The sequence below is a fragment of the Cherax quadricarinatus genome, chromosome 91 (genome assembly GCF_038502225.1).
Source record: "Cherax quadricarinatus isolate ZL_2023a chromosome 91, ASM3850222v1, whole genome shotgun sequence".
Classification (NCBI taxonomy): domain Eukaryota; kingdom Metazoa; phylum Arthropoda; class Malacostraca; order Decapoda; family Parastacidae; genus Cherax; species Cherax quadricarinatus.
This window is the reverse complement of record NC_091382.1, coordinates 11,016,243-11,029,988: the sequence shown is the minus strand read 5'-3', so window position 1 is coordinate 11,029,988 and position 13,746 is coordinate 11,016,243.

Genomic DNA, 13,746 nt, shown 5'->3' with positions numbered 1-13,746 from the left:
ATTCACACTTGGAAAATTAAATAAAAATATTCCCAAATGAATCAACAATAAATTAAAACTTCTCATTGGTGAAAACGAGCACAGGCATATATATATACACACATCAAAAGAGGAAATCGACACAAATTAATGTATTTAACATATAAAGAAATTACTAAAACAAAAAAGGGACTATCAATCAGGCTAAAGTCACAAGATATTCAAACAAAAATATTTCTTTCACATATACAAAACATTACCGACAAGATACATAGACCCAATTAATAACAAAAACCAACTCTGCTCACATCACTCACACTGACAACACAAATTTCTCAATACCTACTTCCTCAATTTTCACCCACGAAATTAACACCCATATTCCTCAAATAACACATGTACAATACAACGATAAACTATGCAACATTACGACAACAACAAACATGGTCCTCAGATAAATACACAAAATATAACAAAAAAATTCCACATACCCTCAAATATTAATTTGCAATGTTCTTCAAAGTGTGTGTGTGAGATATATATATATAAAATTAGCATACCTTTACCTATTCTTCAACATATCACTAAAAACTGTCAGACTTCCTGACAAGTCGAAAATGACAAAATTAATACCTACTTACAATGCACATGATAAGTCATTACCTTCTCAAACTAATAAACCTGACCTCCACAACATTTATAAAATCAGTCAATAATGTAAGCATAACAGTATGTATATTAAACTATTGCAAACATATACTTCCTCAAAGATACCATGTCCTAAGATTAAATTATAATTGGATGGTTATTTGTCCGTGTTCAATAAACAATGCTATAACCATGTCTAATGTGATCCGAGTTAAATAGACGGAAGGAGTAGTCCGTACTTCACCTGCACAAAAATATGCTTAATTAATGTGTATATTGCACATGTAAATGCGAAGAGGCTTAATAAATTTATTTAGACCCTATTTTTATTATCTTATTTAACTTAATGAGCATGTATCACACTGATAACTCCTGTCAATACAAATTTTCAAAAATCATGTGATATTACGTATCAACTTTCGTACATATGACAACATGCGAGGACGTGACTATCTTACGTAATGATCTCATAGATAACGGCATCCATAATTATATAAACGGTTTTTACTTATAGTCATAATAACTTCAAAATTTATTCTTTTTTCTAAATATCATTGGTCATGTTGACAATCTATGCATCTTATACTAAAGAGGAAATTTCTTATTGTCAACAAGATACTACTATGTTCAACGTTTAAATTTTGGTTATTCGTTCCTGCGTTCAATCAACAATGGTATCATCTACGGTCAAAGAGGAGGCGGGGGGGGGGGGGGGGGGGGGGGGTGGTGTGGGTGTACTGCTCAAACATATTTTATTACATGTACTTAAAGTCTATATCGCTGATTGATATAAAGTCTTAAGTGAAATTTGTTTTTAATTACTATTGGTCTATACTTCTAAGCCAAGGACCTCTCACCTGCCTTGTAAATACATATTACATTTGCCATTTTCAACTTATCAAGCCCTATGCCAATGTGTAGCGATATGTTAAAAATATTAGCAAAGTGCAGGCAAAGTTCCTCTTTATATTTCCTTTAACACCTTTGCAAACAGTTAATCAGGACCTGGCGATTTCTTAAGTTTTAGCTTCTCTATTTGTCTGAGGACCACGTCACTAGTTACAGTAATCGTACATACTTCATTATCCTAGTCTACATAATCTATTATTACAGGAATTTCACTAATATTTTCCTGGGTGAAAATTCACAAAAAGTAGCCATTGACAACTTCACACATATCCTTATCACTCACTCATCTGACCAGTTACTCTCAAGCGAGCCAATCTTGTCCCTAATCTTACTTATATATACCTGAAAAAACACTTTTCGGTTAGTTTTTGAATCCCTTGCCACCTTAGCCTAAAAATCCCTTTTTGCTTTTCTTAGTCCTTTCTCGATTCCTCTTTAATTGAATATATTCATTTCTAAAATGCCCATCCCCTCATTTCATACGACTATATATGCCTCTCTTTTCACCAATGACATGTTTTAATCTATTCTTCATCCATTTACCATCATTTTTCTTGCATTAATTTCCCTACTCTAAACAAAACTTGTCTGAGCACCTACAACTGTTCTGAAAAAAGTCATATTGATAGCCAACATCACTTACCCGACCCCATAGTCAGCACTTCAAGATTTATCCCACCCACGTCATTTTTCAGTCTCATCAAGTCGGCCAAGCGAAAATGTAAGACACATTTGATTGTAATTACTTATTTGTGTAATTCCATGATATATTCAAACAGTCATTTGTCATCACTTTCCCCAGACTCACCATTAACCTCAACATTATTAATTAATCTTTCTTGGTAAAAACAGAGCAAGAACATTCTTTCCTCTAATTGTTTGTCACAACCTGTTCTAAAAAGCAATCCTGAACCGTGTCAAAAAAGTAACTAGACTCAACATTTCCTCTCATATTGTTCAAATTAATTTGGAACAAGTTAAAATCTCCCATTATCAAAAAATTTTCGTATCTACATGCCTTATCAATTTCCTCCCACAATACCTTACTGTACTCCTTATCAATGTTTGGGGAGCCTATAAATCACACCCAAAATTAATAATTTATCACATCCCTCGAAAAACAAAGAGACTCTGTTCCATCTTTCTAATCTTATATCATGTCTAAGACAATTTAAATTCTCTGACATACATCGCCACTCCACCACCATTCCTCTTGACCCTATCACACTAATACTTTATAACTATGTTGCATTTACAAGGCATTTCTCTGTCTTTCAACTCGAACCACATCTCTCTTATACCAATAATATCCATATTATCTACACTTGTAAGTAATCTTACCTCATCTATCTACTTTCTTACACTCCTATTTGTATAGTAAACCTTAAACGAGATAGTCACTCGTTGCCCTCTATCTCTTTCATCAATTCATTTACCATTACTAGCAACTTCATTTTCAATATTGTCTTTTAAACATATCCCTGAGGTATCCCGGTAATAACCGCTCTTTTTAACCCTAATGCTGCACCCTCACTGATAGTTTCCCCACAAACAAACACCCACAACTCTATAATCGTTCAATTTCAATTCCTTTAATTTAAATATTCATTTACTTTAAATATCCTCCTCCTACTACTCCTAAACATAACTACATCAAATTCCTCCCATCGAAACCGCTCCATTAATTCAAACAATTTACTCACCAAACTCCTACACTGGACAAAAACATCAAAACCCTGCTCTTATACCTAAAATTAATTTACCAAACCATATTTACATACCGATAAATAAAATATTCTTTGGTGAAAACACCACAAACAAATAACTTATTCACCGTGCAAACACTATTCTTCAACTGAATCTAACTCACCTTCACCTTCCACATTACACCTCTCACTAATGCCATTAATTATCCTTCATCATATTAATGCGCTACACTGCACGTTAGCTTGTTACCTGAACTAACTCCTGCTATCACCACCACAGCTCAAATCAAACGTGTAATGGCCAACCACCAACTCATTGACTCTCACTTCAAGAATTCTACTACTACACACAACAAGTGGTCCCGGCGGCTCCTTTCACCCTCCGCTCAAACAACAAAAACAACTACTGCTGCTACTCAAAGTGTGAATTGCTCATTACTCTATAATTTGTTCATGATTGTAGCCAAAGTATAAAAGTAAGTAACCATTCTACAGAATTCATTACCTTTGTAACTTGTGAGCTCATTACCTTTGTACCTAGTTCAGCTATCAAAACTTTGGGGGCCCAGTCCCTGGACCCATTACGTACCTCTGTAATCTGTAAATACCTTTGTAACTTGTCATGATTGTGACCAGACTTACCTGGAGTTCATTACCTCTGTAACTTGCTCAGCTATCAAAACTTTGGAGTCCAGTCCCTGGACCAATTATGTACCTCTGTAATCTTTTGACTACCGCCCACAGGATGGGTATGGGGTGCATAATAAACATATTAAACTAAACTAACTGCTGCTACTCCACTTCATACACCACCTCGCAGGATAACTTGAGGTCCAGGCGGTTAACGTCACACTAATTGTAGCAAAAATCTCTCGCTACAACCATAAAGGAACCTCTTACCACCACGGCCACGCAACACCACTATTATTACCTTGTCATTACTCTGCCTCAAGACTATTTTAGTCGCAAATCTGCTATTAGAAAACATTACCACGTAAGTCTGTATATATTTGCATTTGTACTTGTGTACTCGTATATATCAAAATGCTTCTACCCATGTATGTATACTGTATATACTCGCCTATTTGTGACACCCAACAATTAACATTTTTTGAAATTGTGACTAAGCGTCGATATGTAACTCGTTACTCTATAATGTATTCAATAGTAATTAATCTTCAAAAGTTAAACACCCAGTCCCTAGACCTATTATCTAATTACGTCTGTAGTAATCTTTTTGAATATAACCCACAAACTCTTCAAAATTTGTCATCCAATGACTTCATACATTTGTTAAACTTTCTATACAAATGCTCCTATATACCATAATATATAACTATTTGTATATGCACCAATAAACTTACGCATAATCCTGTTTAAAGTTGTTTCTGTGACATTTAAAAATATTCAAAATTCGTCTAATATTTTTAAACAAATATGCAAACGTCTACAAGCCCATCTGTACTTGAATGAGTAATACATTTGTATATAAAAAACGCTAGACAGAAACAGCACTTGTTGCTGCTTGTTTCCAGACAGCTCTAATTGTAATAACACAAACATTTTAAACCAGTAAATTAAAACTTTCACCACTGTCACAAACCCAAAAAAATAAATATAAAATCACTACAATACACATTTCGTAAATTCCATCCCTGTTACACTTATCAGTTTACCACTTTCCATTATATCAATTCAATCTACCACACGTCTTCAAATGCATATTCCAACTAATGATTCAACAAAAATATATACATATACTCTTTGAAACAGTACCATAATACATTACGCCCTTGGACTGTCAATTACTTAACTTCAACAAACTTCCCTCCACTCAAGGAAGGTTCCTTGATGTTGGTGAGGGGCTCTTGATTTAGGGAATTGGATCTGTGCTCCAGTTCCCCGAATTAAGCCTGAATGCCTTCCACAACCCCCCCCCCCCAGGCGCTGTATAATCCTCCGGGTTTAGCGCTTCCCCCTTGATGATGATGATAATAATAATAATACACCCTTGTCTCCCTCTATATATATATATATATACACACCTACCTTCTCTACAGTGTCCACACAACATCCTTATCTCCATGTTATAAAAAAAACACTTCGCGTGTGTCCACAAAACTTGCACTGTCCCACACTAATAAACACCATTCTTGGCGCCAGCCGAAAACGTCCAGTCGCTGCCATCACCAAACTCCCTAACCAATCAATTAATCAGTCAGTCACTCGGCAACAAAGTAAATTATTCTGTGCCATAAATAAAATGACGACAAACATTTCCATCATCAAACCAACGTCCATGTTCCCAATAGCAAACTTTCCTTGTAAACACGGAGTTGCCAGAAAATTAAAACATTCAATTCATGATAAACTCGCATTATATATGACTGCTTAACTCTCGGTGACATGTGCACAACACGCGTTTTAAAATGCACTGAATAAGGCCATCAGACTCGGTGAAATTTGGTAAACAATGAGGTTACTTCACCAGCCTTGACAAACTAAAATGACGTCACACTGGGTATTGCTGTGTGCCTCCCTGCCAGGAACACCCAAGTAATAAGTCAACCACTTGCCCAATTCTCTTCTGCTTCCCTATTATAATAAAGAAGCGCTAAACCACAAGGGCTATACAGCGCAGCAACGAAGCTGAGATACATGGCAAAAAAGAGTAGGATTCTGCTTTCGTAACAGTTATCTTAAGTGCCATGGAGTCTTTACCATCAGATGTAGACTTTTCAATCATTATATACTACAAAATTAATAAATTCAAGAATAATTCCCTCAACTACTCGACAAATGATTCATAATATACCACAGTGCTATATAAAAAAAAAATACACTGCTAAGGATTATACAATCATAAAAACACAAATAAAAAAATCAAACATGATCAGTCACCTCGTAGTGACCAGTCAAGTCAATGACAACCACTCTGACTCTACCTCCTCCAACTACAATTAACCAAGTTTTCTTACATTTTACTGAAACTTTATGTACAATACATCAGGTACACAAAATCACAACTCCACAAATAATACAAATTATTATTATAATAAAAAAGAAGCGCTAAGCCACAAGGGCTATACAGCGCTGCAGGGTAGGGAAGGAAGCAAGGGAATTGGATGGCAGAAGGGAGGGGGGATGATCAGCAGGTTACAGAAAACAGCGGGGCAGGGGATAGTACGGGGGTAGAGGGTAGCAAGAAAGGGCTGAAAGTATCAGAATTTGTGAAGTAAGTCAGTCGTTGTCAAAAAGTCAATGAGAGAGTCCGGATGAAAGGTGGGTCCATCAGCGAGAAGGGAAGGTAAAGAGAGAGCAGCGGAGCGAAGACGACGACAGAGGTAAATTCTGCGTGCTCGTTGATAAAGTGGGCAGTCCAACAGAATGTGGCTGACTGATAATGGAGCTTGGCAATTCTCACAGAGAGGAGCAAGACGCCTCTCCATGAGATATCCATGAGTAAGACGAGTATGGCCAATGCGAAGACGGGAGAGAGTAGTCTCCCAACCTCGACACTGGTGATAAGAAGACGGCCAGTAACCTATACTCGGTTTAATAGACTGAAGTTTGTTGCCGAGCATAGTAGACCAACGTTGTTGCCAACGGGTGTGAAGGTGGGAAGATATTGCAGCAAAATAGTCCGTAAATGGAATACCTCTATAAGAAACTGGTAGGTCATGTACTGCTGACCGCGCAGCAGTGTCTGCCTGTTCATTGCCCTGTACGTCAACATGACCAGGGACCCAACAAAAAACAATATCTTTATGCCTAGTAAAGATGCAGCGTAGCCAAAGTTGGATACGGAGGACTAAGGGGAGAGGTGTATCAAATTTCTGTATAGCCTGTAAAGCACTAAGGGAGTCTGAGACAACCACAAATGATGACACAGGCATAGATGCAATACGGATAAGTGCTGTAAGGATGGCATATAATTCAGCAGTAAAAATACTAGCTGAAGATAGTAAATGCCCTTGTACGACACTGTCCGGAAACACTGCTGTGAATCCTACGCCGTCAGAAGACTTAGAGCCATCTGTGTACACAGCAATGGCATGAGAGTGAAAGTGGTCAAGAAAAAGAGAGCGGGAAGCGACCGTAGACAGTTGGGCTTTCGAGCAAGGGAGGGAGAAAGAACAGACTCGAACAGCTGGAACTTCCCAGGGGGGTAGGGAAAAGTGAGATGCTACATGTACATAGAAAGGTGGTAGTTGAAGAGAAGACAAGAGCGAATGAAGGCGAAGAGAGAAGGGACGGAGTAAGCAGGGGCGGCGAACAAATAAAGAATGTCTACTAATATCAGTGACCATTCTATAAATGGAAGGATTGCGGAGATCATGAGAGCGTACATAGTAGCGCAGGCAATGGGCATCACGGCGATCGGATAAGGATGGAACGTTCGCTTCTGCATAGAGGCTTTCGACAGGGGAAGAGCGAAAAGCACCAAGGCATAAACGTAATCCTTGGTGATGAATGGGGTTAAGGCTAGAGAGAGTAGCAGGAGATGACGCTGAATAGATCTGGTCACCATAATCAAGTTTCGATAAAATAAGGGTGGAATGTAGGTGAAGGAGGGTTCGACGATCAGCTCCCCACGAAAGATGAGCAAGGGTTTTAAGAAGGTTCAGCCGGCTGTGACAAGTTGCCTTCAGAGAGGTAATGTGAGGTTTCCAGGATAACCTACGATCAAAGAGGAGGCCCAGAAACTTGACTGTATCACGTTCAGGGATACGGGAGCCATAGAGGTACAAAGGATGATCGGAGATGACAGAGCGTCTAGTGAAAGTGATTTGGTGGGTTTTAGTGCTGGAAAATTTAAACCCATGTGTGGTGGCCCAATTGGAAACACGGTCGACTGCATGCTGGAGAGAAACTAAGGAGGTGACAGTCAGCGCCTGCACAGGCAATAGCGAAGTCATCAACATAGAGTGATGACCAAATATTTGATGGAAGACTAGAGGCCAAATCATTAATAGCAAGGAGAAAAAGTGTTGTGCTCAGAACACATCCCTGGGGGACACCTTCAGCTTGGATAAAGTCCGGGTAGAGCACATTATTAACCCGAACACGGAAATGCCTGTCAGTTAAAAAGTTCTTAAGGAAGGATGGTAGATTGCCTCGAAGGCCTAAGGAGTGGGCTTGGGCTAAAATATTATACCTCCAAGTTGTGTCATATGCCTTCTCAAGGTCAAAAAATATGGCAATAACTGAGTGGTTATTCGCAAAGGCATTACGAACATACGTATCCAAGCGCAGTAAGGGGTCTATGGTAGAACGTCCCTTACGAAAGCCATATTGACGAGTGGAGAGACTGTTGTGTGTCTCTAAATACCACACTAAACGTCTATTTACTAGACGTTCCATTACTTTGCAAACTGCACTGGTAAGAGCATTGGGACGATAGTGGGAGGTTTCATGTCCCGTAGTGCCTGGTTTGCGGAAAGGGAGAACAATGGCGGATTTCCACAGCTGTGGAAGAACTCCTTGTGACCAAATAAGATTGTAAAGGCGTAATAGGACTGCAAGGGCTGACTGATGTAAATGTTGTAGCATACGAATATGAATGTCGTCGGGCCCAGCTGCCGATGATCGACAAGCTGAGAGTGTTGCCTCCAGTTCTTGAAGTGTAAAAGGCACATTATACTGTTCTTCTCTGAGAGAAGAAAAGTCCAAGGGTGCTAACTCTCTGGCAGACTTTGAGGAAAGAAATGAGGGGCATAGATGGAGTCCCTGAGAAATACGGACCAGATGATTGCCAATTTCATTGGCAACATCTAGTGGGTTTGCTATATCAACACCGGCAACCCGCAGAACAGGAGCCGGGTCAGGAGAATATTTACCACTCAGTTTTCGTACTTTTTTCCAGACTGCACTCATAGAGGAAGCAGAGGTGATGGTGGAGACATAATCTCGCCAGCAAGTGCGTTTAGCGTCACGGATGACACGGCGAGCGATCGCACGCTTCTGTTTAAAATCAAGGAGTCGCTCTGTGGTTCTATTGTACCGGTACCTGCCCCATGCAGCGCGTTTCAAACGTACTGCACGAGCACAAGCAGGAGACCACCAAGGCACGCATTTCTGAGAATGCCTGCCCGAAGTTTGGGGTATAGAATGAGAAGCTGCGGTGAAAACGGAGGACGAGAAGAGGTGTAAAAGCTCATCGATGGAGGACGAAGAAGGAACCTCTTTAAAAACAGTCAGGTGTGAGTAAAGGTTCCAATTTGCCCGATTAAATTGCCAGCGTGGGGTGCGAAGAGGTGGCGAATATGAAGGGGAAGTAAGAATGATTGGGAAATGATCACTGTCATGTAAGTCCGGGAGAACAGACCAAGTGAAGTCTAATGCGGCGGAGGAAGAGCAAACTGAGAGATCGATGCAAGAGAGAGTATGAGTCCGAGGATCAAAATGGGTGTGAGTACCTGTATTTAAAACATGGAGGGGGTGGGTAGCAAGAAAAGCCTCTAACTGAATTCCACGGGAATCACAGTGAGACCCCCCCCAGAGGAAATGGTGGGCATTAAAATCACCAAGTAACAGAATTGGTGGCGGTAATGACGAAACAAGGAAGGCAAAATCCGGAATAGATAATGCCCGAGAAGGAGAGAGATATAAAGAACAGAGCGTATACCACCTATGTAAGTGGATACGGGCTGCTGTGTAATGCAGCGAAGTATGAACAAATAGCTGATGGTACGGAATATCAGTGCGGAGAAGAAGGGCACTTTCATTAAAGGTCCCATCAGGAAAAGGATCTGAAGAATACAATAAATTATAGCCTGAGATGTGAGAAATAACAGCAGAGTGTAATTTTGGTTCCTGTAAGCAAACACCAACAGGGGCAAACTGGGAGAGTAACATCTGAAGCTCACCCCGATTACCCCTGAGGCCGCGTATATTCCACTGTAAAAAGGCCATGATTGGCAATGATAAAGATACTTGAAATCCGCAGGTAAGGGTTCCTACGGACTAGAAGGGTTAGAAAAGTCCACATGCGGAGGCAGTGGAAAATGTTCAAGCAGCGAAGGAACGGTGCGCTGTGAAGAAAGGAGTTGCGCAGATGGAGCAGAGGAGAGAGAAAGAGCGGAAGGTGGATCAGTGTCCATTGATGGTTTGGTCTCTGCAATATATTCAGAGATTGCTTCAAGTGTTTCGGAATTCAGAGATGTCGTATGGGAGACAATATTGGGAATGGTAGGGGGAGGATGAGTAAAGATTGGAACTGTATTGGACTGTACCAAGGTAGGGGGGGGCGAAAGGGTGGAGGGAACTGGAGAAGCGTGGCAGGGGACAGAAGAGACAGGAACCTGGGAGGTGGCAGAAGAGGAAGAAACTTGGGAGGGAACAGGGGAGGAAGGTACATTACGAGGAGGAGGGTGAACCTCTGCACTTGTAACTGAGCCAGTGAGAGGGGAAGAACTAGGGACAGAGACAGGGAGGGTAAAATGAGGAGGTGGAAGATGGGTAGGAGGTGTTACCGGACCTTTTTTTGACTTTTGAGAAGTAGAGGGACGATTGGGAAGAGGTGTCGTACGAGGTCTCGTCGATACTGAGGCTTGTAAGAGAGAACTCGAAGAAGCGAGATTAGACTGAGGCGTTGAAGTAGGGATGTCTGAGCCGAGGACAGCAAAAGGATTAGATACAGGAGTGATTATGGGAGAGGTAACCACAGAGGTGGGTGTAGAAGATGGGATACCAGAAGTGGGGGGACGTTTTGAAACACGGGAATAAGAAACACGTGGGAGTCTCCCTTGGAGGCGGAGATGAGAAACTGCCATGGCATAAGGGAGACCTTCTGTCTCTTTGAGGTAACGGATTTCCCGCTCGTTTAAATAGACCTGACAACGGCGAGAGTACGAAGGGTGAGCCTCATGACAGTTAAGGCAAGAGGGAGATCGATTGCAAGACGTATTAGAATGGTCATCGGCACCACAGACTGGGCATTCGGCGATAGATCTGCAATATTTCGCTGGATGGCCAAATCGCCAGCAATTTCTACACTGTTGTGGTGTAGGGATCACCTTTCGAACTTGTAACCGATGTCCTGCTATATAAACTGAGGATGGGAGTTCTCGGCTGTCAAAAGTTAAACGAGCCACATTGCTAGGGTATCGTCTCCGCCCACGGGCAGGAAGAACGTAAGTGTCTACCTTGAGGATTGGGAGATCTTGGAGTTCCAGCTGTTCTAGAATGTCGGTGCCACATGTCTGGAAATTTTGTTGAACTATGGTATGGGGCAGAATGACGGTACCACTACAAGAATTGAGGGAATGATGTTTTTCAAGGGTGACAGGAACAGTATCTATATGGGAAAGACGAGAGAGCTCACGAGCCTGGGTAGCATCCTGTATGGTAATGATGCGCGTACCGCTCTTAAGAGCATGAAAAGAAATATCTTTACCAACATGGCGTAGGAGTGCCTTGCCAATACTATGGTCAGAAAGATAGGCAGTAGAGGAAGTTGGTCGTAAAGTGAAGAATTTAGTCCACTGTTCAGTCTGAAACTGAGCGTGGAAAGGTAGTGAAGGACGTGTCGATCGTTTCTGAGAAGAACGAGAAGGTGAAGGTGGAGAAGTATCATCAGCAGGTAATTGTCGTTGACGTTTAGGCGTGGGACCAGAGTTGGTCCGACGTGGAACGGGTCGGCGATTTGAAAATTTCCGCACCGTAGAGGGAGAGGCCGGAAGCATAGTCAGAGGAGAGCGAAGGTCTGATAAATCGAAGGAGTCAGTCGAGGCCTCAGTACCTGAAGCGGGTGAGGAAACAGCACCGGCAATAGGTACAGAGGCAAGAGGAATGTCTGAAGAGTGGTCCAAAGACGAGGCGGGGTCAGAACGGGGTGCGGTATCAAGAAGGGGCCCGGGGGTACCAGGTTCATGGACTAGGGCTGCCATGGTTAGGTTACTTCTTTCTTTTTGTTTTTAAGAAAAAAAAAGAAAGAAGAAAAGAAAATAAAAATAAAAAAAAGAAAAAAAAGGGGGGACCGGGGAGGGATAGTTCCTAGGAGGAATGAAAGGGCCAGAAATCTCCCTCCGCGCCCAAGAGGACCTCAGCACCGCAAGTAGCGCAGATGCAGCATGGAACCTGTGCCATACCCTACCCATCATGCTAGTAAACTAACAATCCGGGATAGCAACCTCACATCTGCCGAGCTACCTCGGTGGACAAAAGAGAGGGCGGCCGGATATCCGCCACAAAGCATACCTCCTTCGGCCACCACCCCCGGAATCCGAAAGGTGGCTTCCAGAGATACACTCGTCGCCCGAAAGACACCCAAAGCTACTCCGGGATACAGGAGAGGGATCGGGACATCCCCAGGCGATCCAGATTCCACGGCAAACTACGCCACCGCTAAGAACCTCAACGGAATGGGATGGACCCCGGTATCCTTTCTCCTACCCAGGAACTAGCGCGCCTGTGGGAGAAATCCCAAAGGGCAAAAAGAGGAAGGGCAAAAGGGAGGAGTGGGGAGGGGGAGGAGGAAAGGAAAAAGGGGAGGATGGGGAGGATGGGGAGGATGGGATAGGGGAGGGGAGATTGGGGGGTAATTAGGTTCGGTCTGAGGAAGAAGACCGATAGGTCTAATTCCTCAGACCAAGAGCCTCTTCACCACGCCAAGGAGCCCCCCTTGAAGAGGCAAATAATACAAAAATCTTCACTATATAATCCATGACGTTAATACAGTGGACCCCCGGTTAACGATTTTAATCCGTGCAAGAGGGGTAATTGTTATGCGAAATAATCGTTATGTGAATGAATTTTCCCCATAAGAAATAATGGAAATAAAATTAATCCGTGCAAGACACCCAAAAGTATGAAAAAAAAATTTTTTTACCACATGAAATGTTAATTTTAATACACACAAACTGAAAAAGGCATGCACACTTACATGACACTTACTTTTATTGAAGATCTGGTGATGATTGATGGGATGGGAGGAGGGGAGAGCATTATCTTCTTACTGTTTAGAAGGGGAATCCCCTTCCATTAGGACTTGAGGTAGCAAGTCCTTTTCCGGGGTTACTTCCCTTCTTCTTTTAATGCCACTAGGACCAGCTTGAGAGTCACTGGACCTCTGTCGCACAACAAATCTGTCCATAGAGCTCTGTACCTCCCGTTCCTTTACGATTTGTCTAAAATGGGCCACAACATTGTCATTGAAATAGTCACCAGCACAGCTTGCAACAGCTGTGTCAGGGTGATTTTCATCCATAAAGGTTTGCAGTTCAACCCACTGTGCACACATTTCCTTAATTTTTGAAGTAGGCACAATGGATTCCACAACTGGCATAGGCTTCTCAGGGTTAGCCCCAAACCCTTCAAAATCTTTCTTAATTTCCATACTAATTCTCACCCTTTTTACCACAGGGTTGGCACTAGAAGCTTTCTTGGGGCCCATGGTCACTTATTTTCCAGAAACAGCACCGAAAACACTGTAATAATACGAAATATTCCGATTGTATGCTTGGATGTTACCGCGGAGGCTGGCTGGTAAACAATGCCACCG